Source organism: Chenopodium album, chromosome 8 (assembly GCF_948465745.1).
Source record: "Chenopodium album chromosome 8, dcCheAlbu1.1, whole genome shotgun sequence".
Taxonomy (NCBI): Eukaryota; Viridiplantae; Streptophyta; class Magnoliopsida; order Caryophyllales; family Amaranthaceae; genus Chenopodium; species Chenopodium album.
The window spans coordinates 26,419,454-26,444,412 of NC_137841.1; the positions used below are offsets into that span (position 1 = coordinate 26,419,454).

General features: G+C 33.6%; 1 long non-coding RNA gene and 1 other non-coding gene across 2 annotated transcripts; one reads left to right on the top strand and one right to left on the bottom strand.

The window, feature by feature from the left end:
- LOC145555972 (uncharacterized) lies at positions 1–24,014 on the top strand. Its single transcript, XR_014091647.1, has 3 exons — positions 1–177; positions 983–1,300; positions 24,004–24,014. It is a non-coding gene; the product is annotated as an uncharacterized LOC145555972 (long non-coding RNA).
- On the bottom strand, positions 5,748–5,854 carry LOC145556836 (small nucleolar RNA R71). The gene has a single exon (XR_014091930.1). It is a non-coding gene; the product is annotated as a small nucleolar RNA R71 (small nucleolar RNA).
- Positions 24,015–24,959: the final 945 nt, after the last annotated feature.

A 24,959-nucleotide genomic window follows, 5' to 3' on the forward strand; every position in this document is an offset into this window, starting at 1 on the left:
TCATCTCCTTTTCTTTGATCTCCTCCTTCTCATCTCCTTCTCTTGCTCTTCTCCTTCGTCTCCTTCTCCCTCTTCTCCTTCGATCTCCTCGTCTCCTTCTCTTTCATTTCCACCATCACCAAGACCACCACCGCAACAATAAACCACGAAGACATGCACCACGAAGACATGCACGAGGTTTGTGTTTAATTAATCGATTTTTCTTGGTTAATTAATCGGATTTTGTTGGGTTTAATTGATTGATTTTCTGGGTTTAATTAATCGTTTTTGGAATTGTTTGAGTTTCTTAATCGATTTTAATTTGGTTTTTAATCGATTTTAATCAATTAATTCTGGGTTTTTGTTTTTTTGAGTTCGTGAATCAATTTCTTGGTTTTTTATTCCTCGGTTTTTTAACTTATTTCTGGGATTTTGTTTTTATTTTTGTTTAATTTTTTTTTTCTGGGTTTTCTTCCGGGTTTTTGTTTCATTACTAGTTATTGATTTTCCTAGGTTAATTAGTCGATTTTGGATTTTTTGAGTGTTTTCATCGATTTTAATTCGATTTTAATTCGATTTTTAATTGATTTTAATCGATTCTAAGTCGATCTCCTTCTGGGTTCTATTCGATTTAATTCTGGGCTTTTTTTTCTTTTTTTTTTTGAAGTTCGTGAAAATCAATTTGTTTTTTTGAGTTCGATTTAATTCTCATTTTGTTTTTCATTCTCGTTTTGAAAATCAATTCGATTTTTTTTAGTTCGATTTAATTCTCGGGTTTTGACTAATTTCTGGGAATTTTGTTTAATTTTTTTTCTGGGTTTTAGTTTTCTGGGTTATTTTTCTGGGGTTTTGTTTAATTTCTGGGTTTTGTTTATATTTTTATGTGTTTTTTCTGGGTTTATTTAACCGATTTAAATCGATTTATGGGTACCATGCATACTGTTCTGGTTTTTTTTTTATCGCAGCTTATTTTATTTAATCGATTTTTTTTTGTTTGATGCAGGTATATTGATTTAGATGTAGATGTTAAATCGAAGAATAAAGATGCAGGATTATTGATTTAGGTGTTATATGGGTTGTTTTTTAATTTTAATGTTGTAATTTTTTTTTGGTTTTTTATTGTAATTTTTTTTTTTGATTTAAATGTTGGAATTTTAGTTTTGTGTAATTTGATTAATTTAGTTCTTTTAAATTGGAATTGTTGTATGAGTAATTTAGTTGTAGTTATTAATTTAGTTTTTTCACTCTTAAAAAGTGTACAATTATTAGATACTGATGAATATATATGTGTTTTTATGTATTTTACATATATATATATATAGTTTCTACTACAATATAAGTGAAATAAATGCAAAAAAAAAAAAAAAAAAAAAAAAAAAAAAAAAAAAAAAAAATTGTTTTTTATGGGCATTATTTCCACCGGTTAACCGGTGGCAATACTTGTTAATACCATTAAAAACAAATTGCGGGAAGCATTATTGCCACCGGTTAACCGGTGGCAATATTTGTTTTTGCCACCGGTTTTGAACCGGTGGCTTTTTAATAAGATTATTGCCACCCCCAAATGGCCACCGGTTCAAAACCGGTGGCATAGGGGGGTTTTGAACCGGTGGCCAATTCATATTTTCGTCTAGTGTATGGATTAAAATAAATTGGTCTAAACACTTTAATAAAAAGGACGCAAAATGAATGATTTTAAGGGACACGAAATGAATTATTTTGGGTTTAAAGGCACGAAAAGAGGAAAATAAGTTATGGTTTGGGGAAATGGACTAGGATGGAATTGGGTTAGTTTAAGAACTCCAAGATTTACTCAAACCGACCAATAATGGCGGTGAAAGGTTGTTCATCATCGGGTTTGGTTTTGGGTAGATATTTTTAGGTGTCTACACCCGGCATGTAGGATTATAAATTTTATTGGTAGCCAATTAAATTAAATATTAATAATTTCTTTTAGAATTAGATAATTCAAGTAAAATTGGCAAATGAGTTTTTTAAGTTTTAATTAATTAAATATAAAATATTATCTTTTGATATTAGGAATTTTGTCTAAATATATAACTAAATTTAGCACAAATAAAACAATTATTTAAAAAAATTCAAATAAACCGTGCATCTCAAGACTTTTATCTAGTATAAAATAAAAGGAGCATTATTGTAATACACAATACACTATTAAATTAGAAAAATTTAGATAATTTAGGTGAGTTTAGATAAGTTCTGTTAATTTTAGATAAATTATGAGAAGTGAAAAATCAAGAGGAGAATCAAATAGACATTTATATTAGATGAAACCCGTGCGATGCACAGTTTGTTTGAATTTTTTGAAATAATTTTTTTTATACATATATTTATGTGCTAAAATTTGTTATATATTTTGATAAAATTCCTGATATCAACAGATAATAATTTATATTTATTTAATTTAAAGTGAGAAATTATATATATATATATATATATATATATATATATATATATATATATATATATATATATATATATATATATATATATATATATATATATATATATATATTGTTGACACTGAAATTTTGTTAATTATTAAGTGCCAGATATATGTAAATAAGGAGATAATATAAAAAAGTATAAGATATTATCTTCAAGATCTCGTAGAATATTTAATACTTATCTTAATTACTAATCTACGACACTATATATAAAGAGGGTCGTATCTAGGGTTTAAGGAGGCTCCGATGGATAAAGTCGCAAAGACCCCATCTCCTCATGGTCGTCGTTTATAGGTTTAAGGAGGCTCAAATGGAATAAGTTACAAAGACCCCATCTCCTCCCTACTACCAAACATTGTAGGTACATAGTATGGATTAAGCCAACAAGGCCTCGTACTATAAACAAATATCAATATATCCTATCCCTTTGGAGAGAGGAATCAAGAGATCTACGAGAGTTTTTACCTACCCACAAATTATCAATGAAATAATTATTTTTGTATATTTTCTTCCTCTATAATTGTATATTGCAGATTTGAATTTTTATGGTTTACAAATATATATATACAATGTACATATAGATATATCTAGGTAATGAAACTCTTCATTTTTCATGTATTTCTTAATACATTGTCTTTACATTGCACCATATTTTTTTCCTCTTTCTTGTCTTGAAAACCCAAAGGAAGATAAAGATAGATTGTTTTACACATTTGTGTAGTTCTCGTTTTTTTTCCTTTTTCTTTTTTTTTAAAAAAAAAATATTTCTCTCTTGTCTCTGTTTTTTTGCGTTTTAATTTTTTTTTTTTTTTTTTTTTTTTTTTTTTTTTTTTTTTTTTTTTTTTTTGCATTTTTGTCTCTGTTTTTGCACTTGTGTAGTTCTCTATCTTACCATTATTACTTGCAATAATACACTAACTAGATAATCCACTTTTTTTAACATCATACATTATTTAGAAGAAATGTGAAAAATACAAGTTAGTATTGTTGAAATTTTTGTGTTTTTGGATATTCGAATTTTATTGATTTTTCATGTTTTTTTTTTTTTAAAAAAAAAAAAATAAAAATTGTAGGTTGTATAAATGGATCCTTTATTTTGGAATGAAGTGGATAATAAGATTGTTGTTGTTGAATCTAAGCAAACTACAAACGTTGATGTTTATGCATTCGACACGGGTATGGTAATTTACAGTGATGGTGTCTACACGGTAGTTCTAACGTGCGGACACAATGTTAGCGAATCTTTCACTCAAAATATGTCCTTTACATTGTATTTTAATGATGGGGATATTCTGGATGGTTGGGTTTTATATCTGCGAGAGGATGCTGCAAAAGAAATAGACATCCTCTATTGTAAGTGTAGCTCCACTAAACCCAGTGTAGAAATTTCTTTTCAATTAAGGCCACATATGAGTATTTTTATGAGCTCTCATGGTTATGTTGCTATTCGAAAATTACACACTAATGGAAAGGTGTGTTATATGAATTTGCCCGGGCATGCATATGACTTAAATATTCCTTATATCTTAAAGCATACGTTAGATAGAGCTAAAGGGTCGTCGGGGGCTGGATTTGTAGATGAGAATGGAAGGCTAGTAGCAGTGTACTACGGGGCAACAAATGAATATTGTACGATTGATGACCCACCATATTATAATGTGTGTGTGTGTGTGTGTGTGTGTGTGTGTGTGTATATATATATATATATATATATATATATATATATATATATATATATATATATATATATATATATAAAATAGAAGTAATATATATATGTATAACAAATTAACAAATAGAGGTAACATATACTAATGGTAAGTTACTCTACCTCTATTGGAGCAGAGGAAGATCTAGATTACATTGCACTTTCAAGTTTTTAATCCTTGTTCATCAACAATTGGTACTTTTCTTCATTCAAGCAATTGGTATTCATCTTTATTTCTTCATTTACTTTTAATTACTTATTAATCATGTTTTCTTCATTTAATATTGTTTTTGCTTTGGTTAATATGTGTGAGTAGTTTCTTTATTCCAAGATCTAGCAAAACCCGAATATAATTGATGCATGAATTACTTCTTTAAATTCTCTAATAATTATTGTAATTGATGTGCTTAATTGATTATGCTTATGCCAATACTAGATTAGGGATAATTGCTTGGTATTGTTATTAATCCTTTGTTTTAATCGCAACGGGAGTTGGGTTTTGACGGATTTGAATAAATCAATTAAGGGTTTGAAGTTCATCACGGGAGTAGTTGAATGAATGATTAGGAAGTTAGAGTAATGTGCTCAAAGTCTTTAATTTACATGATTCCACGGAAGTAGGCTTGATTGTGATTAAAGAAGCCATTGATAACTCAGGAGAGACCATTGGTATTATTCATGGATTACTTTTCCTCATTAATCAATTGAATTATATGTTAAGGGTAGAACGACTATTGCATTAATTGTATTCGTGGTGATGCTTGATCTTGGATGTTTTTAGCATTGAATTGTCATATTGTTTAGAATTGATCGTTTTAATTAGTTCTTTAGTTATTGATTTTGACTTATATTATTTGGTTACTTGCTTAGTTATTGCTTGATTCTATTTAATTAGTTGAACTATAGTCTCTTAGGATCCGACCCTTGCTCGCCTGTCTACATAGTAGTGGTCTGGTTAGGTTTATTTTTGTTAGTTACGCGACACGCCTATCAAATTTTGGCGCCGTTGCCGGGGACTAACAGTTTTATACTAGTTATTTGTGATTTGTTTTTACTAAGCTTTATATGGTTCTTCGGCTATTGTCTCTTGTGTTCTTGATTTCTTTTCTTTTAGTTCTTTGTTGCATGCAAACTCGACGTTCAGGGTCAGACGATTTAATTCCACTTGATTCTGAAATTGAAGCAACTGCAAGGAGACGAGGAGGTAGAAGAAGAAGGAGAAATCAAAACTTTAGAAACATGGTCGATCCAGGAACAAAGTCTGTTTTGGAGTATGGCATTCCTGATACCACAACGGGAGAAATCAAAACTTTGAATTGAAGCCACATTTCATTCAATTCATCTCTAATGATTCATTTGCAGGCACACCTCACGAGTGTCGTGTCAGTCACATTGATAGTTTCTTGGAGAAGTGCAATACTATGAAAATAAATGGTGTTATAGATGATGCTATTAGACTTCGCCTTTTCCCTTTCTCATTACGGGATAAAGCAAAGGAATGGTTAAGAGATGAAGGTACTGGCTCTTTTGACACATGGGACAAACTGGTGAAAGCTTTTCTAGTCAAGTTCTTGGGACAGGAAAAGACTGCAAGGTTGAGAAATGAGCTATCCACTTTTGGGCAGTCAGATGATGAGTCTTTATATGAAGCATGGAGGAGGTTCAAGCGATTGCAGAGACAGTGCCCTCACCATGGTATTCCCGAATGGATGTTGATCCAAACCTTTTACAATGGTTTAACTCATGAGTTCCGAATCTATATTTATGTTGCATCTGGGGGTTCTCTTCTGACTAAGAACCCAACTGAGGCAAAGGATCTAATTCAAAAGATGCGGCAAATGATAATTACCATCCAGGAGGATGACATAGTGTTAAAAAGGGAGGTATGCATGATGTTGATGCTCTAATCCTTTTAACTAGTTCTATGCAGACATTGACAAGCAAGTTTGACAAGTTCCAAGCGACATCTTCTAGCTCATCTGCTGAAACTTGTCAAATGTGTAATGTACAAGGTTACATTGCCCCTGATTGTCCACAAAATTCACATGAGATGTCGATTGAGGAAGCCAATGCATTCTACACTTCAAATCCCAAAAGGCCATATGATCCTCATTCAAACACATATAATGAAGGTTGGAAACATCATCCAAATTTCTCTTACAAGAATACCCAAGCTCAACAAAATCCACCTCCACTACCACCTTGAAACAACAATTATAATGCACCACCTGGTTCCAAGCAAGACCACCTCTAGTCCAACAACCTATGCAACCACCTCCACAAAAATCCAACCTTGAGTTAATGATAGAGAACTTCGTTACCACAACAAACAACAACATCCAACAACTACAAGCTCAGAACAAGCTCATGGAAAATCAAATAAGTCAACTTGCTCATCAAGTTGCCCAATCTTTGAAGACTCCAGGCGCTTTTCCAGGTCAAACATAGCAACCACCGAAGGGGCATATGAATTCTGTGACTTTGAGGAGTGGAAAGCAGTTGGAATTAAGATCCTCCCATGTGGGAGCCATCAAAGGAGGTTGTTGATGAGGTAGTACTAAAAGAGAAGGTGGTCGATGGTACTGTGATTGAGGAAGAGCCAAAGGCATCAACTCCACCACCACTTATTCCATATGTGCCACAAGTTCCTTTCCCACAAAGGTTGGCTCAAGCTAAGTTAGAGAAGAAGTATGGAAAATTTCTTGATATTTTGAAGAAGCTTCATGTAACACCCCCGATTTACTAACTGAAAATAAATAAGAATTAAAGGAAAAATAAACAACCTTTAAATAAAATTGCGGAAGCATACTCCTAAATCGAAGGTATTACCGCCACACTCAATAACCTGTCAAGTGTTAAGGCTTACAAATCCCAATAAATCTAGGTTAGCTATTTACAACTTTATGAACTCGTTATAGCATACTAATCGATCACTTGAGCTCCCTTTAGCTACGATCACTTGATCAAACCTACTTATACAAACTTGACTGCTCACCATTAAGGACAAATTCCAAAATAGATCATTGCAGGGCCACCATAAGAAAAAAAAATGGCCGCAAACACAAGTAATAGAACAAAATAACACACACGTCAGCAAGAAGCTGAGTAATCATCACATATCAGAATACAAAGAATAATATAATAATTAAAATTACTAGATCAATTAAACAATGTAGTTCGAAACTACATTACACATTGTACTCTGAAAATAACCTTCATCGATTCAACCTCGAATAATAATACGAACCTTTACTCAATATATCCCATAAGTGTGCCATGCTCGTTGTTCTATACCTAGCCTTGGACATGGGCAATTCGAATAAAACCAACAAGTATAAAAACTTGAATACTCTCAATAACCAGAAAACACCTTAAACCAGACCACATACAGATCAATTCCCACTGTAGGGGACCATAGAAAAAGAATAATAAAGATTGTACCTCATTCTTAACTCATGATTATCATCCTCTTACCAACATGCCAAAGACTAAGGTATATAACGTCGAGCCTCAAACCAAGAACAAAATAATAATTCTCAACCTTTTGATCTCATACATAGATCAAATAATAATTCACAATTTAATAATAATAACTCCACAATGGCACAAGTTCCCAAATAATACAACAATTCGATTCAAAAACGAACATCTCAACTCTTAGGGAAAAATAGTACTAGCACCCAAAAATAATTAACTCACAACCCAAAAATAATACTCTGCATTAATAACCCTAAAACCTCAATAAAACAATACTCCCTATAAAAACAACATTAGAACCCTAGAATAAAACATAATCAATAATCAATAATAAACAATAAAAGTAATACGATACTCATATCTTTTTTTTTTAGGGTAACGATACTCATATCTAATCAAATCATATAATACCAATAATAAATCATATACATATACGAACTTGATCACATGAATTACAATTATAAAATTTACACATAATAATAATAATACAGAGTGCAAATAATAAATCATATCACACATAATAATATGAAATATCAAACATGTCAAAGTTTCGTGTGATTACCTCTAGACAAAATAGCACAAGGTCGGGTGACATTAATGTACGAATCTCGTATGCTTTGAGTTTTACAAACCTAATATAGTAGATAGGCTTCTCTATTGATCACATCATAAAACATTATTAGATATGATCATGAGAATGAATTTATTTTTTTATGAAGAAAATATCAAATCTTGTTTGGTTTCACGCATTGGCAAAAGAAAAAAATGACGGCATTTTTTTTTTTTTTTTTATAAAATAATAATGTATGGTTAAAGGATATAAATACTACCAAATAAGATAAGAAAATGAAATTTAAAGTATACAACTCTAATTTTATAATTTGTAAAATCTTAAAATATACGGGTATACACTTTGTAACACCCCAATAATTCTCTCTTTAAACCTGTGAGCACCCTGAACAATATTCAAGAGAATTACTGGCGTGCTACCGCCATGTGTTCAAATGTTAAGGCTTTATCAGAAAATAGCAGCGGAAAAACTAACTAGGTTATAAATAAGTTTCAAAACCAAAACCAAATTAAATCTTACAACTTGGAACCATTAAGGCCCTTATTCAAAACCCCACAAAAGTAGTAAATAAATAAAACCATAGTTTAAATAAATTCAAACTTATGAAAAGAAATAAACTGCGAATAATAACCAACTCTCTACTCAAAATCCCACAACCCTGATGCGAATGCTGCGTATGTAAGAACATGTGGTTAATCTGCTCCCCAATATTACAAGTGTAAAAATTGGATCGGCACAGGGTCATTGAAAGACGAAGGCCATGACCAAAGAAAGACACACAAAGCACGCAATCAGCAAAGCTGAGTACATACAAGCTGCAAAACATAAAAGAAATCCCTAACATGCTACTAATAGTCAATCATCACGCTTCATTAGTTTATAGACTCGACACATGACTCAACTATAAAATTTATTAAGACTTCACTAGTTAATATTAACTAACTCATGTATTTATTTCATTGGATTTAGCAATAGACAAGGTTGTCCAACCCATGTCCCATTTGAAACATCAATAAAAGAATAACCCCATGTCTCCTTTCGGAAACATCAATAAACATCCAACGACCACGGGCGCAACTCCGTGACCGTAGTTAGTATGAGATCTCACCTAACTCCTAGTTTTAAAAAAATATTTGAAATAGGAGACTCGTAGATCAGACGACCTCGATAAAAGTACACGGCTAATTCCCCGTGTACCCCAACCCTTGATTGTCATTACTCCAGAAGTGCACCAATCCAGAGTTTTATTGCTCATCCATCTTGCACTTTACGTGATTTACAGGTTTAGACTTGGTGATGACTCATATGCAAACAATACAATCAATCCAATATCAATTCAATCAAGTAAAACAACTTTCCAATTTCAATTCTTGATTTATTAGTGACAAGAAACACTTATTATTTATTCCTTTAACTACCTCGGTGTATAAACACCTTGAGTGCATAAGGCACCCCAAAACCTTAACCTCGTCTTATAAGACTTGAATTCTTCCTTTACTCCTGGTTGCATAATCATGAATGAGTAATAAATTAATCTTTACACCAATTGCATACCTTTGCCTCTAAGCGCACCTTGCATAATTAGAGCACAAATAATACTTGCAATATAAAATAGTGCACATCATATGAAATTCACAATGTATAGCCAAACAATCTAACTCAGTCATCCCTATACATGATACAAAGTTCTCGATCCGTCCTTAAACATGCACCTACAAGAAAGGTTTCGTAACTTGTACGTACCTTGTGTAAACAATTCGGTTGGCCACTTAAAAACTAGAAATCACCTTCAATAAACTCCTCTCCTAAGCCAAACAATAACATCTCAATCAATACCCAATCAATCAAATTTACAGCAACACTAACTTACTTTAAAACCTTCAAAATCCAAATCAAACAACACTTTAAAACCCTCCCTTTAGTTAAAATTAAAGGCTTATATATAGTTCTTTAAATTTTCTTCATAAAAACCTTAAAATACACTCTTATACATGAAATTACAGCAAGTTTAAAGTTTAATAAAAATCTTAAAACTATTTAAAAACCTCTAATAATCTCCCTTTTTAATGGGTGATTAAACCCTCTTTATAAAACATCAAAAGTAGTACTTAGGAACTATTTCCAGCACTTAAAACTTCAATAAAAAAAATATATTTATGCTTAATTAACTTTAAACATAATTAATTTTATTAATCAAATTCAAGGATAATATTTTAAGTATAAAAAAACTTCGTTAAAATCAAAAACTGCCCGAAAATCATATTTAGAGGCTGAATCTGGCCACGAGAGGGATTAAAACGGGATTAATATTAATGAACAGAAATCTTAAAATTAAAACACGAACTTAAGTGTTCAAAACAATCTGGAATTAAGTTAAACTAATTAGTACTTATAATCACCAAAATTTCAAAACATCATTACTATAAAAGCCCTAAATCAATTGTTCATAAAAACCCTAAAATCATGATTTTCAATAATTAAAAACCCTAGGTTATAAAATTTACAAAATCTGAAAATTATGACACTTATAAAATCTGAAATTATAAAGTTTAATCATCAAAATACAATTTGATACTAATTAAATTAATTTCAAACAATAAAATCAAAACCCATAAATCAATCATTATAATTACACAAATTAATAAAACTAAGGAGAAAGAAAATAAGACTAACCTTTTTGTGTGGGAAATTTTTTGGGGATTCATGGGGTATTTATAGGAGAGAATTGTAGGGTAAACAAGAAGATTGGGCCTCATAAAAATAATGGGTCGATTAAGTAAACAAATGGGTTAGACTTGTGTGATTGGACATAAATTGTAGAATAAAGGTGCATAAAATAACTTGTTCAACTAAATTTCGACCCAGATTAATAATTTGAAACTTTTGAAATTAAATTATGAAAAATAACAAATAAATATTATAAATAAAATAAATTTTCATTTATAAAATATTTAAAAATACGGGGGATTACACTTCACATCAACATTCCATTCTTAAATGCAATATCCAAGATGCCATCTTATGCAAAATTTCTGAAGGATATGCTCTCTAAGAAGAAGAAGCTAGAGGAGAATGCTACTGTTGCGTTTAATGCAGAGTGTAGAGCTCTTTTGCAAAATACACTTCCTAAGAAATTAGGTGATCCGGGTAGCTACTCAATTCCAGTGAAGCTTGGGGATATAGAGATCAACAAGGCATTATGTGATCTTGGTGCAAGTGTGAGTCTCACGCCGCTCTCTATTTGCAAGAAACTTCAAATGGGTGAATTAAAGCCTACGCATGCACATGTCTCTACAACTTGCGGATAGGTCGGTGAAATTTCCCTTGGGTATACTTGAAGATGTTCCTCTTCATGTGGGAAAATTCTTTATCCCATGCGATTTTGTTGTGATGGAAATGGAGGAGGATGCACATGTCCCTATTATACTTGGTAGACCATTCTTAGCCACTGCAGGTGCAATCATTGACATGAAGAATGGAAGAATCACTTTTGAGGAGGGAGACGAGAAAATGGAATATTCACTCTTGAATGCTATGGGAACTCCTTCCATGGGAGAGACTATTTTCCAAGTGGATGTCCTTGATGACTTAGAACGTGAGCAACTTCCCTTGATCAAGACAGATGATGCACTTAAAACAGTATTGGTGGGAAATGCCAATGAGGAAGATTGGGAAACAAGGGAGTACATGCGGCTACTTGAGAAAGGAAAAGCAAATCCAACCACCGCTCTAGTGAAGGAAGTCCTTAGTGTATCAAGTGTTGGGGAGACTACTACGCCTCCCGAGGTAGAGTTGAAATCCCTTCCCTCTACTCTTAAATATGCATATCTTGGTCATAATAATACATATCCTGTTATTGTTAATGCCGAGCTTAATGACACAAAAATAGAGCAACTGCTCACTATTTTGAGAAAATACAAAAGTGTTATTGGGTACACCATTGATGATATTAAGGGTATTAATCCCTCATTCTGTATGCATAAGATAATTCATGAGGACGATCATAACTCCTCCATAGAACCTTAAAGACGACTTAATCCAAATATGATGGAGGTAGTTAAAAAAGAGGTTCTTAAATTGCTTGCTGCGGGAATAATTTACCCTATTTCAGATAGTAAGTGGGTTAGTTCTGTACAAGTAGTTCCAAAGAAAGGAGGTATGACCATTGTCAAGAATGACAAGGGTGAGCCAATCGCCACTAGAACTGTTACAGGTTGGCAAATGTGTATTGATTACAGGAGGTTGAACAAGGCCACCCAGAAGGATCATTTTTCCCTTCTATTTATTGATTAGATGCTTGAACGTTTGTCTAAGCATTCCTTTTTCTACTACTTGGACGGATACTCTAGTTTCTTTCAAATTCCCATCCGTCCATGTGATTAGGAAAAGACTACTTTCACATGTCCCTATGGCACCTTCGCCTATCGAAGAATTCCATTTGGATTAGGTAATGCTCCAGCCACGTTTCAACGTTGTATGATGGCAATTTTCTCAGGTCTTATTGAAAATTCAATGGAAGTTTTTATGGATGACTTCTCTGTCTATGGAACATCTTTTGATGTATATCTTGAAAATTTGGAAAAGGTGCTCCATAAATGTAAATAAGTCAATTTAATTTTGAATAGGGAAAATGCCATTTTATGGTACAACAAGGAGTTGTTCTAGGCCATGTGGTGTCAAATAAGGGTATTGAGGTTGATAAAGTAAAGATAGAGGTCATTGAGCGACTACCCCCTCCTAATTCTGTAAAAGGAATTCGAAGTTTTCTTGGTCATGCAGGATTTTATAGGCGATTTATTAAAGATTTTTCGAAAATCGCTAGACCTCTAACTGAGCTTTTGGCCAAGGATGCCCCATTTGTATTTACTGATGCTTGTCTTGAGGCTTTTAACAGGTTGAAGGAAGCATTGATCTCAGCTCCCATTATGCAACCCCCGGATTGGACCCTATCATTTGAGATTATATGTGATGCTAGTGACTATGCGATAGGGGCCGTTTTGGGGCAACAGAAGGATAAAAAACTTTACGCTATTTATTACTCTAGTAAAACTCTTGATTCTGCTCAAATGAATTATGCTACAACTGAAAAAGAGATGCTAGCAGTGTTTCATGCAATAGAGAAGTTTCACTCATACCTTGCTGGTTCGAAGGTGATAATTCACACATATCACGCTGCATTGAAATATTTGATGACTAAGAGTCACGTCAAGCCGCGGTTGATTCGATGGGTCCTTCTGTTGCAAGATTATGACATCGAGATAAGGGACACAAAAGGGACTGAGAATGTCGTTGCAGACCATCTTTCTCGCCTCCTTCTCGATAAGGGGGATGGAGATGACCTCTCCATTGATGATTCTTTCCCTGATGAACATTTATTAGCACTTTCTCAAATTGAATCACCTTGGTATGCTGATTTAGCTAATTTCTTGTCCACGGGTACATTGCCTCATGGCTACTCATCTCAACAAAAGAAGAAATTGTTTTACGAGGCAAGGAGACATTTTTGGGAGGATCCATTCTTATACAAATTATGTGTGGATGCAATGATTAGAAGATGTGTCCCGGAAGGTGAGGTAAACCATATTATTTCTCATTGCCATGACTTACCATGCGGTGGTAATGCAGGTCCTACCCTTTTGGATCAACAATGCTTCATCTCTGCAAGTTGGATTTCCATAGAATCGAATAGTATTCGATGGCTCATAGGTAAAACCTCTCGTTCTATCTTTTTACCTGCACTCGAGCTCAATAGGATCCACCCTAACCAACCTTCTTATCTATTGGAGACCCCGGGACAACCAATACCTCCCATTTCCCCGGTCATGACCAACTTGACCTACTCTAGGCGATCGAATGCGGGAGATTCTTCTTCTTCTACCCCCTACGATCATGACGCCATCATGGCCGGTATCCGTGGTCTTGAGTTATCCCAGCAGGGCCTATCCTCTTGTCTTCAGACCATGGAGACTGACCTTCGCCTATGTATGTATCCTATTTATGACTTTTTCCGCAGGCAAGGTCACATTCCCAGGGATGGTCAGCACCCATCTTGGTATGTCCTCCCCGATGACGGGACCTGTGCTGGTGGAAATGGAGAAGCTGATGATGATGTTAGCGATGATGAGAACCTTCACTGAGCTTCTCGAGTAGTGCAATACCTACCCCTCGTTGCAATGAGGTCATTGCCGAGTGTAACTTGGGGGAGGATGTATATAGCTTCTTCTTTGGTACGTTCTCTTTTTCTCTTATGTCTTGCTAGATAGATTTAATTTCTTTGGGTAGTTTAGTTTATTGCTTTGAAAAAAAAATTTCAAAAAATACGTGTAAATCATGGCGATGAACAACTAGTAAACTACTTCCCTGTGCCCCTATCCTAGATGATTAAAAGGTTTTTGGCTTGATTTTGATTGAAAGACTTGCAATGCAGATTAAATGATCATGACCTAATTTTGGATTGTCTTGGCCTAATGGAAGTCAACTTTGCTCAACTGTGTACGAATCTGGAGCTTAACTGTGTGAACTATGAGGCTTGAGCCTTTATTACTTATTCATGTGTGTTAGTTCCTGCTGTGACATTGATCTTAGTTTTTTCTTGAGACTCTTAGTAGTGTGTCATGATACATTGCACATGCACGATGAGGAGGACGAAGGCCATTTATGTTAGGTAGCATCTAGATGAATTTAGAAACGTCTGTTCCCTTCTTGCTTACCCATGTTGTAGCCTTGTCCATGTTCTTCATCTAAGTCACAAAATTAACCTTTCAGCCCCAATTAGTAACTTATCCCAAGTCTAGCTTGGGGGAGCCATCTATATCTTGGTGTTCTCTTATGGTTTGTGATGATGTTTTGGAGAAGATTAATCTGAAGCTTGAATGTTTTTGAATTTTTGCTATATGATCTTTTTTTGAAGCTCTTATAGTTTGTTATTAAAAATAAAAAATAAAAAAATTATAGAAAAAAAAAGAAAAAAATTTCAGCTTCTTGATGGATAAATAAAAGAGTTTAAAAAATAAGAATAGTGTGATGAATTGTTATGTAAGGTGAATAAGGTGGTAGTTGCTCTTAAATCAAGTTATGTTTGGAGTGTGTATTCTTGTGAATTAGTTCGATGGGATTTTGATGTGTATTGTTCATTTTTTATGGCTTCCTTGAGGGACTATATTTACCTACATTTTCCAAATTTTTCCTACCCATTTTCACCCGACCTACATTACAAACTTAAAAAAAGACCTTCTGGCCTTCGTGCATAGTATTGTGTTCATGTGAAACGAGTCTTTTGTCAAAATGCTGGAGTATGTATCACATTTCGAGTCGACTTTTGACTAGGTTGAGCGACATTATTACCCTTTAAACACGCGAGTGTTGTGCAAATGGGGGGTTATCATTATTAGTGGGGATGGAGAGAGATCGGGCTCATGTTTAGCTCGCCGCATAAAATTGTGCGGAGTGACCACTAAGTGAGATATTCTAGTCATCGATTCCTTATGTGTACATGGTTAACTCTGTTTGATGGCCATTCAGGTTGATTGATAGTCTGAATGAGGTGATTGGTTGGCTAAGATGCCTGTGTGTCCGATTTCGATTTTGAATATGGTATTTTCAAATGTATTATGGGGTTAAATATGTTTATTTGGTTGTTGCTAGTCATTAATTGTCTTGCTTGAGGGCAAGCAAGAAGTTAGCTTGGGGGAATTTAATGTAAACGTTCTATACCATGTTTTACCCTCATTTTATAGTTATTTCCGTATGGTTTTTGAGCTCTACGGAGCTATTTCTTGCTAATATTCTCTTCTCTAGTGTGGCTTGGTCTATTTAATCGATTTTGTAGGCACATGAAGATTTTCGGATGATTTGGATTTATTTTGGATAGCTATGAGAGCTTATCAAGATGGAGGAGATTTTTACCCGTGTCTGCCCTAGAGGGAAACATTGCCCTGGCAGCCAATGCGAAGAAGGAAAGAAGAGAAGTCACGAGAAAGAAGTGAAGAGTTCAACTTCCATCCGCCCGGACCGGGCGACATTGCCCTGGCACTAGTACAAAAAGTGGAATAAGAAACGCATGATATGAAATGGGTTACAGAGACAAGCGTTCTATATAACTAAATAGAACGGTTTTCTCAGACAACCGTTTTATATGTTAAAGAATATAGGGCGGTCACTACCCAACCGTTTTATATGTTATACAAAATAGAACGGTCACTACCCAACTGTTCTGTATTTTCTCATGCTAATAAAAAATTATTAAATAAAAAAATGTAAATATATATAGAACGGTGTTTCGTAACAACCGCTATGCGTCGTCAACCCTAAAATTACATCCACGTTCATCTTTCAACAAATGGTTGCCTTTTGTTCTTCTTCACACCGAAATTTAACTTTATGTAATGTTATCAATCTTTCTCCTCCAAAACTAGAAAATACATGTGTAGGCGTCGCTCGAAGTGCGCCTACGTTAAAAGCATGTGGTGAATATGCTTGGCACTCATAGGAAGTGGGAATTGACACAGCACGATTAGGGACAAATAAAGTAGGGAGCCGCCAACAAGTTTTTAAGGAACTTGTAAACCGTTCACGGATCATAAAAGGCAACCACGATAAGGGATACCGATAGGCAACAACGATTGACCCGTGAAGGTTACACCTCATTCATAATCCATGAGATTACTAACTCCATATGGTTCGGAATCACGAAAGGAGGATCGGGGATGATGGTATGAAGTGAGTCATGGAGTCACATTCGCCCGTATTGGCCTCTACTCGATTCTTATAGTGAAAAGTATTCTTGCGATCTCAAAGGCATACAAACAGAATATTCAATTTGCTCCAAACTATTATTTAGCTAAATTGGTTGAATATTAATGCACACATTATTCTAAAATATTGGTGATCACTTCAATTAATAACAAGATTAAAAAGGAACCTAAACCGGTCGTCCAAATTATCTTATTAGGCATGATTTTCAATTACATATTCCCTTTAACATGCAATATGGTGATCAATAAATATAATAAAATAAACATTAACATTGGAAGCAATTTAACAATAATAGCGTTAGTCAAATCAAATATAAATAATAACAACCCTAATAATGATACTAAAAATATTAAAAATAAAATAAGAGTAATTAAATTAATTAATTACTCACATTCTGCGCGTTCCTTTAAATTGCTACATCATGAATAAACTGTTAGTAACTTCAAAAAAAATATAAATTAAATAGAAATTAAATTAAATTAAATTAAATAAAAAGTAGAGTTGATTTGGTCCAAACCCTCAGTTATTTGTACCTTTCACGCCTTGGTTTAAGGACGGAACCTCGGGTTAAGTATAGACTCCTTGGAGTGCTTAGGGGAATTGTTATGGAAGAATAAGGAGGCTAGAAATTAGGTTAAAGAGGGAGAAGAGAATGATTTTTGGTGTAAGGTGGGAGAGAATGATTATTGGTGCCCCGTACATCAGAAATGAGGGGGTATTTATAGAGAAAATGTGCTGAGGGAGCACACGGAACCCTAAAATGATAAAAACCCTAAAAAAAGTATCCCGCGACACGGCAAAGTGTACCGTGACACGGGAAATCCCACCGTCAGACGGGAAACTTTCCCGTGACACGGTACAAATTTGCGTGACACGGGAAATATTTAGGTTACGGGAAGTGAAAACGCGTTTAGGGATTACGCGGAGAAAACACGGAGCAATCCCGTGGCACGGGATGTGCATCGTGACACGGGAAGAAATGCCGTGACACGACATTGTCCACCGTGGCACAGTGCAGTATGCCGTGTCACGGTGTAAAAACTACGCGGAAATTACACGGAATATTCCCGTGTCACGGAATGGGCACCGTGACACGGGAAATTGCACCGTGACACGGTGCAAAATCCCGTGACACGGGGTAAAATTGAGAAAAATTACAAAAATGGGCACCGTGTCACGGGAATAAGTCCCGTGACACGTCAGCTTTTGCCGCGTCGCGGCATTTTTGCCGCTGCGCGGTAATTTCAGTTTTTTACCCGTTTTTAAAATAATCATAACTTTTGATCCGTAACTCGGAATAAAGCATATAATATATCATTGGAAATCTTATCAAGTCTACTTTATAACCCAATTAAAATCAAGTCAAAATTTTATGTAAATTTTAAGATATGGTCGTTTTAGTGGAAGAGTGTCGGTTTTAGGCCGAGTTTAGTGTTTTGCTCATATCTTTTTCGCTATAGCTCGGAATTGGGCTTATGATATATGGTTGGAAAGCTTTTTTAAAGGCCTATACAACAAAATAATAATTGGATCAAAATTTTATAGCCATAAAATCAGTTTCTCTCAGTTTTGCGATGTGGACACGAAAAGTGGAAAATAGGTTATGGTTTAGGGAAATGAGCTAGAAATTGGATTGGTTCATGAAATATGTTGGATATAACATGGATTTAAGCACTTCAAAGATTAAATACTTAACTCGACCAATAATGGCGGTGAAAGGTGTTCATCAACGGGTTTGGTTTTGGGGAGACATTTTTAGGTGTCTACAACATGCAATTTCTCATCGTTTCAATTTTCAAATCTGAAATGTTTTGTTCCCATTTTTGTTACTTTTTAAGGAAATGGAAAATAAGGGCTTGTACGACCCGAGATCAAGAGCTTAAAAGCTATAAAGGTTTGATTCTGATTTTAAATTGATTGAAAATTTTAACACCTTAATTAAATTGCTACATCCTTGAAGTTATTTGATTTTATTTGATTTGATTGAGGTTTTAATTTTTATTCTGTTGTGCCAAAATATATCCAATTAAGTCTTTTTGATTGAAATCCTTCACAAAAATTGAAAATAATTTCCGTACTTTTTTTTAATCGACAATTTTATGTTGTGTTAGGGTTTTGAATCTTGATAATCGCAGCAGCGATGGCAGATTCAAAAAGGCATTAAGGGAGGAATCGATGAATAGCGCTGAATTAATATAATGGAGAAGACGATTCCCATCGATGTAACAGCAACGAGAATGTAGAATTGAAAGAAGCCAGTTCGACGGTTGAATCTTTGGTAAAAAACTTATCAACAGCGAATGATGAGAGTAATGGATCTTTCCGATCCTGATTCTTGATTTTGCTTGATTCTTCTTAATCAAGGTTTTTGGTATGGGTTGATGTTGACAATATAATTTCTCAAAAAAAATTAGAGTTTGTCAATTCATGGTGTTACTCTTATTGATTATAATTGCATGATTTTTTTAACGCAGATTTATCAGAGGACGGCAGAGGAGAAAGCTGTTTATAAATATTCACAAAAAAAATCATCTCTTATTTATTTTTATTTTTTTTTTGGAATTGTATAATCTATCATCAATTTCGTTGTTATGTTGTATTGGTATAGACTATTTCTATGATTGTTGATATTGTATCGTTTATTTTTCGTTGTTAAATTATCAATAGTTCTATTATTTTGTATTTGTATTATAATTCTGACTACTTGGGTCGGAAAATTCAAAATTACCATTTGTTCAAATTAGTTTTAATTTAAAATTTTGATGTTTGTTTCAAAAGAAAAAAAAAAGACTTCATTTAGGCTGCTTAACCTGGGAAATTTGCAAATTATCATCATTCAATTAAGTCTATTAAAAAAAAAAAAAAAAAAAGAGAACGGTTAACTAATAAAACCGTTCTGTTTTGTTTTGTATAACAAAATAAAACTGTCAAGTTAAGCAACCGTTGTCTTTTCCTTCTTCATATTTAGATTTTAGGAAGGGAATAGAGAACGGTTATGTCTGTTGACCGTTCTCTATGACAAGGGATACAAAACGCCTCATTTGCCCGTTTTATAAACTTTACACATCGGTTAGCAGACGAACTGTCCAAAAGCGTTCTATAAAGCCTATTTTTGTAGTAGTGTGGCACACCGGGCGGACAATGTATTGTGCGAGGAGGCTACGTGAAGATACATTAAGCGAGTTTGTCTATCGCGCCCGACTGGGCGGCTTTGCCCGGTCTGACCGGGCACGGTTTCGCGAAGCCCGTTTTCTTATTTTTTTTTTTCGAGATTTCTTAATTAAGGGATATAAATACCCTTTGTAAAACCCGACTAAAACACTTAGTTATTATCTTGGAAGCTTTTAAACACTTTTAGAACCCTAATATTCTCTCTAGATCTAGATTACATTGCACTTTCAAGTTTTAATCCTTGTTCATCAACAATTGGTACTTTTCTTCATTCAAGCAATTGGTATTCATCTTTATTTCTTCATTTACTTTTAATTACTTATTTATCATATTTTCTTCATTTAATATTGTTTTTTCTTTGGTTAATATGTGTGAGTAGTTTCGTTATTCCAAGATCTAGCAGAACCTGAATATAATTGATGCATGAATTACTTCTTTAAATTCTCTAATAATTATTGTAATTGATGTGCTTAATTGATTATGCTTATGCCAATACTAGATTAGGGATAATTGCTTGGTATTGTTATTAATCCTTTGTTTTAATCGCAACGGGAGTTGGGTTTTGACGGATTTGAATAAATCAATTAAGGGTTTGAAGTTCATCACGGGAGTAGTTGAATGAATGATTAGGAAGTTAGAGTAATGTTCTCAAAGTATTTAATTTACATGATTCCACAGAAGTAGGCTTGATTGTGATTAGAGAAGCCATTGATAACTCAGGAGAGACCATTGGTATTATTCATGGATTACTTTTCCTCATTAATCAATTGAATTATATGTTAGGGTAGAACGACTATTGCATTAATTGTATTCGTGGTGATGCTTGATCTTGGATGTTTTTAGCATTGAATTGTCATATTATTTAGAATTGATAGTTTTTATTAGTTCTTTAGTTATTGATTATCACTTATTTTATTTGGTTACTTGCTTAGTTATTGCTTGATTCTATTTAATTAGTTGAACTATAGTCTCTTGGGATCCGACCCTTGCTTGCCCTTCTACATAGTAGTGGTCTGGTTAGGTTTATTTTTGTTAGGTACGCGACACGCCTATCACTCCACCCCATCGAATCCAACACAAGCCCTCACTCCTTGTAGTTCCTAACACAATAAAAACATAATTAACTCCCTTCCTCACAACACATGTACTGATTTACATGTCATCATTGCACCACCACACTCCATCTCTACCTCTTGACGTCACCAATAATAACACCAGCGCACCCTATCAAGCCACAAGGAATGTCCATACCAACCACCATTGTAACCATGTTACGCCAACAACAATAGCGCATCAACCAACAAAATTTAAAATCAATTCTATTGTAAAAATTCCTCTTGCAAACTCAAAAATTAGCCCCCCTAAAAAAACACAAGATTATTGCATATTGTCAAAAATAATGCAAGGGAGGGAAAAATTGAGGGATTAAAGGATGAAATTGGGATAATTGAGCATCAACTTGGTGTTTAAAAGTCGCTCCCTACCCCGTTGCATCTTGCTTTAAGACTTGTGTGTTGATTAAGCCATTATAGATGTTGTGCTTGCCATGTTTAGAAGAATCCCCCTCCAAACCAAGAGACCCTCGAAAGACACCTCCGCGTCGTCGGTCCTGCCGTTTGTGCCCGCTTCGAAGTATCAGCCGTCACAAGTCTCGACTCGATCTGCACTCGTTGTTGACGTGTGCTTCCTTGAAATATCTTTGGTTTGTGGTGCTGTGTGCTCACGTACCGTGTTCTGCTCGAGACTTGTGTCCTTGTCGCATAATGGACATGAGCGCACCGCACGATCTGGTGTCAGAACTATCGAACTGTGACAGTCGGTATGAATTTGGTAAATTTGAAATCACATGAGAAATATATGAGTGGTCAATGCCGGAGAAGTGAGTCAACGATGGAAATTCAATAAAAGGTAGTCATTTACAACATTTTTTATCTGGTAGTTTCTTACAACATTTTTTATATTAAGAAGTTTTTCACAAAACTCGATTTTTATTAAGTATTTTGTCACAATTTTTTTTTTTTTAAAAAAACTAGTCAAAATAAGTTTTGTGAATAATATCAAGTTGAATGTGCTAAATAATTTCAAACAAGGTATGAAAAATTACTCAACTAGTCAAGCAATTAAACCTAGCTACAAGATTACGTTTCAAGTATGGAATTTAACACTTTAATTTAAAACTTCTTTTCATAAAAACTTATAATTTTGAACTCTTACAATGTAATAATGTCAAAGCTTCCTAGTCCACAAAAATCCAGGTTAGGTTTAAATTACCTAACATTAAAATTCTTTATATTTCTCCGACACTTTCGTTCCATTTCATCTATTCATTTGCACTGTTAGAGTGTCTTGGACTCCTTTTCATTCACAAATAAAATGGGCAAAACTCGAGCAACCGCGGTGTCAAGGTCAGAACCTAGGAGGGGCTCAATAGATTACTCGACCGCCTCTCAAGTCAAGGCCAGCGTAAACTATAGGGAGTGTCAACGAAATCATGCTGCTTACGCCGGAGGTTATGCAATAGATGGATGTAGAGAGTTCATGCCTAGTGGAAATGAAGGTACTAATCGCGCTCTTGTGTGTGCTGCATGTGGTTGTCACCGGAACTTCCATCGTCGGGAAGTCGATTCCGGGGTTGATTCCGAGTCCTCCTCGGCAAATTCATCAACGGGACCTTAAGCATGTATATTTTATACGATGACTTTTCATAAAAATGTTTAAGGATAAAGTATATGATACCGTACTTGTTTGTGGAGAAGACGCAAGTACTAATTGTAGTGATTTTATGTACTAATTTATATTTAAGATTAGTAATAATGATGCATGCAAGAATATTCGGATATAGATCGAGCATGAATTGAAGAAGATCAATGGCGGATACGTCACGTTACCATTTCTTGTCTTTTTATGATAATATCTGATATTTCAATATTCTCCTTTTTACTTCTTAGCTTGTTTATTTGACTTTTATAACTTTAATCAAAGTTTAATACAATTTTATTTATTTATTATTTATCTTTCTCCAACTCATTCTTTATCGGTTGTTTTTTTTTTTTAATTGTTATAGTGACACTGATTTTGACTTTAATTTATTTCTTTTACTTGATCTTTATTGCTCTTGGACCAACTAAATAAAGTACGTAGTATCAAAAGAAAGATATTTTTAATTTTAGACTCTCCGTGACACTAATATAAAATATCAGATATATTATTAAAGCTCTTGAACATCTTAGTTCTAGAAATTGTCTTAATATAAGTTTTGTACATGTTGTAAAAGAATTTCATTTGTTTGGGGAAGAAAGAGTGGACTTACTTTGAAACAAATTCACACAATATTTTACGCATAGGATAAGAGCAATAACTTAGGGGTTGTTAACATGAATAATCACCTTGGCAATTATACATGGTGTGAGTTGTTCCTACAATCTTGGTTCTGCTACACCTTTAATTGGGAAAATAAAGCTTCATAAAGGGTTACTTCAAATTTGGTCATTGAAAATAATATTACTCCCATTTTTATTGAAGGTAAAAATGTACTCTTTAAGGCTATAAAAAAATATATATTACTCTTTAATATTTTGTGAAAGAGTCAATTGGTTATAATTATAGATGATGTAAATTAGTTTCTTGATGGTCAATTCTCTTCTATTAATTCTCATCATAGATTTATAGTTACAAGAAAATTAACCACTCAATGGATTATGTTATAATTTTAATTGACTTTGTGCAATGCATCCGATCATATACTGTATTTGCTAGCGTTTTGACTAGGGCACTATGAGCAAATTTTAGTTATATTTCATTCATTTATATATAGTAATATCAATATTGAATAAAAAAAATTATAGTAATATCAATAATTTATTAATATTGATAAGTATAGTTTCTATATAAAGAAAATACTATCCTAATTATTGTTATTTTTTTTTACATAATTTTTTAATTAATTTGTATAAATATGAAATGATTATAAAGACACTTCACATGTAAAAGGATAGGAAAGTATATTGGATTATGTATAAATAGCATAGTACGTAGAGTACAATTAGATAAGGTACAACCGTTCAAAAAAAAAAAAAAAAAAAAAAGATAAGGTACAAGACTTATAATGATTCAAACATGTTCGGAATTAGATTCAAGCACCATCTAAATATCATAAGATTGTGTGATCCAAATCTCCCTCGTCTTTTTGTGAAATTATGGTTGACTAGCAAACAATTAAATATGAACTGCTCCATTTCATTCACCTTATTTTAGTGCCTACACTTCGTTTTTTATTTATTATAGGAAAAATCTTATCAACAAAAACCAATAATTGCTCACATGCAACTTTGGGTATTATATAATCATATGAAAAGACACTAAAAAAGTTTGATCGCATCAACAAAATAATAGAGTTTGGCCACAAATTTATTGGACTATTTAGAAAATAAAACTATGCCATGTTCCTTCTCAACCAATCATTATAAGTTAGTCATGAAAGGTGACATGCACTCCCTCTTTCATAAAATTTATACAATTTCGATAATATTAGTAGTAATATGTATACGAATTTGAATTCGTGACTTTCTTGTCATGCTACCTCTTGAAACTATGTTAAAGGATCAATTCAGTCAAAAAATCTTTTTTTCATGCTTGCTCTTGATATTATATCAAAAGATCAAATCATCAGCCAGAAGTTAAATCTGATGTTTAAAATCCAAGAGTATACTTTACCATAGAATTAAGCAATTGAGAGAAAACCTTTTGTAATCCTGGGTGTGTAGATTAAAATCTGAGTAGGGTAGTGAACGATGGATGTAGATTACTACTGAGATATTACTATATTCTCTTC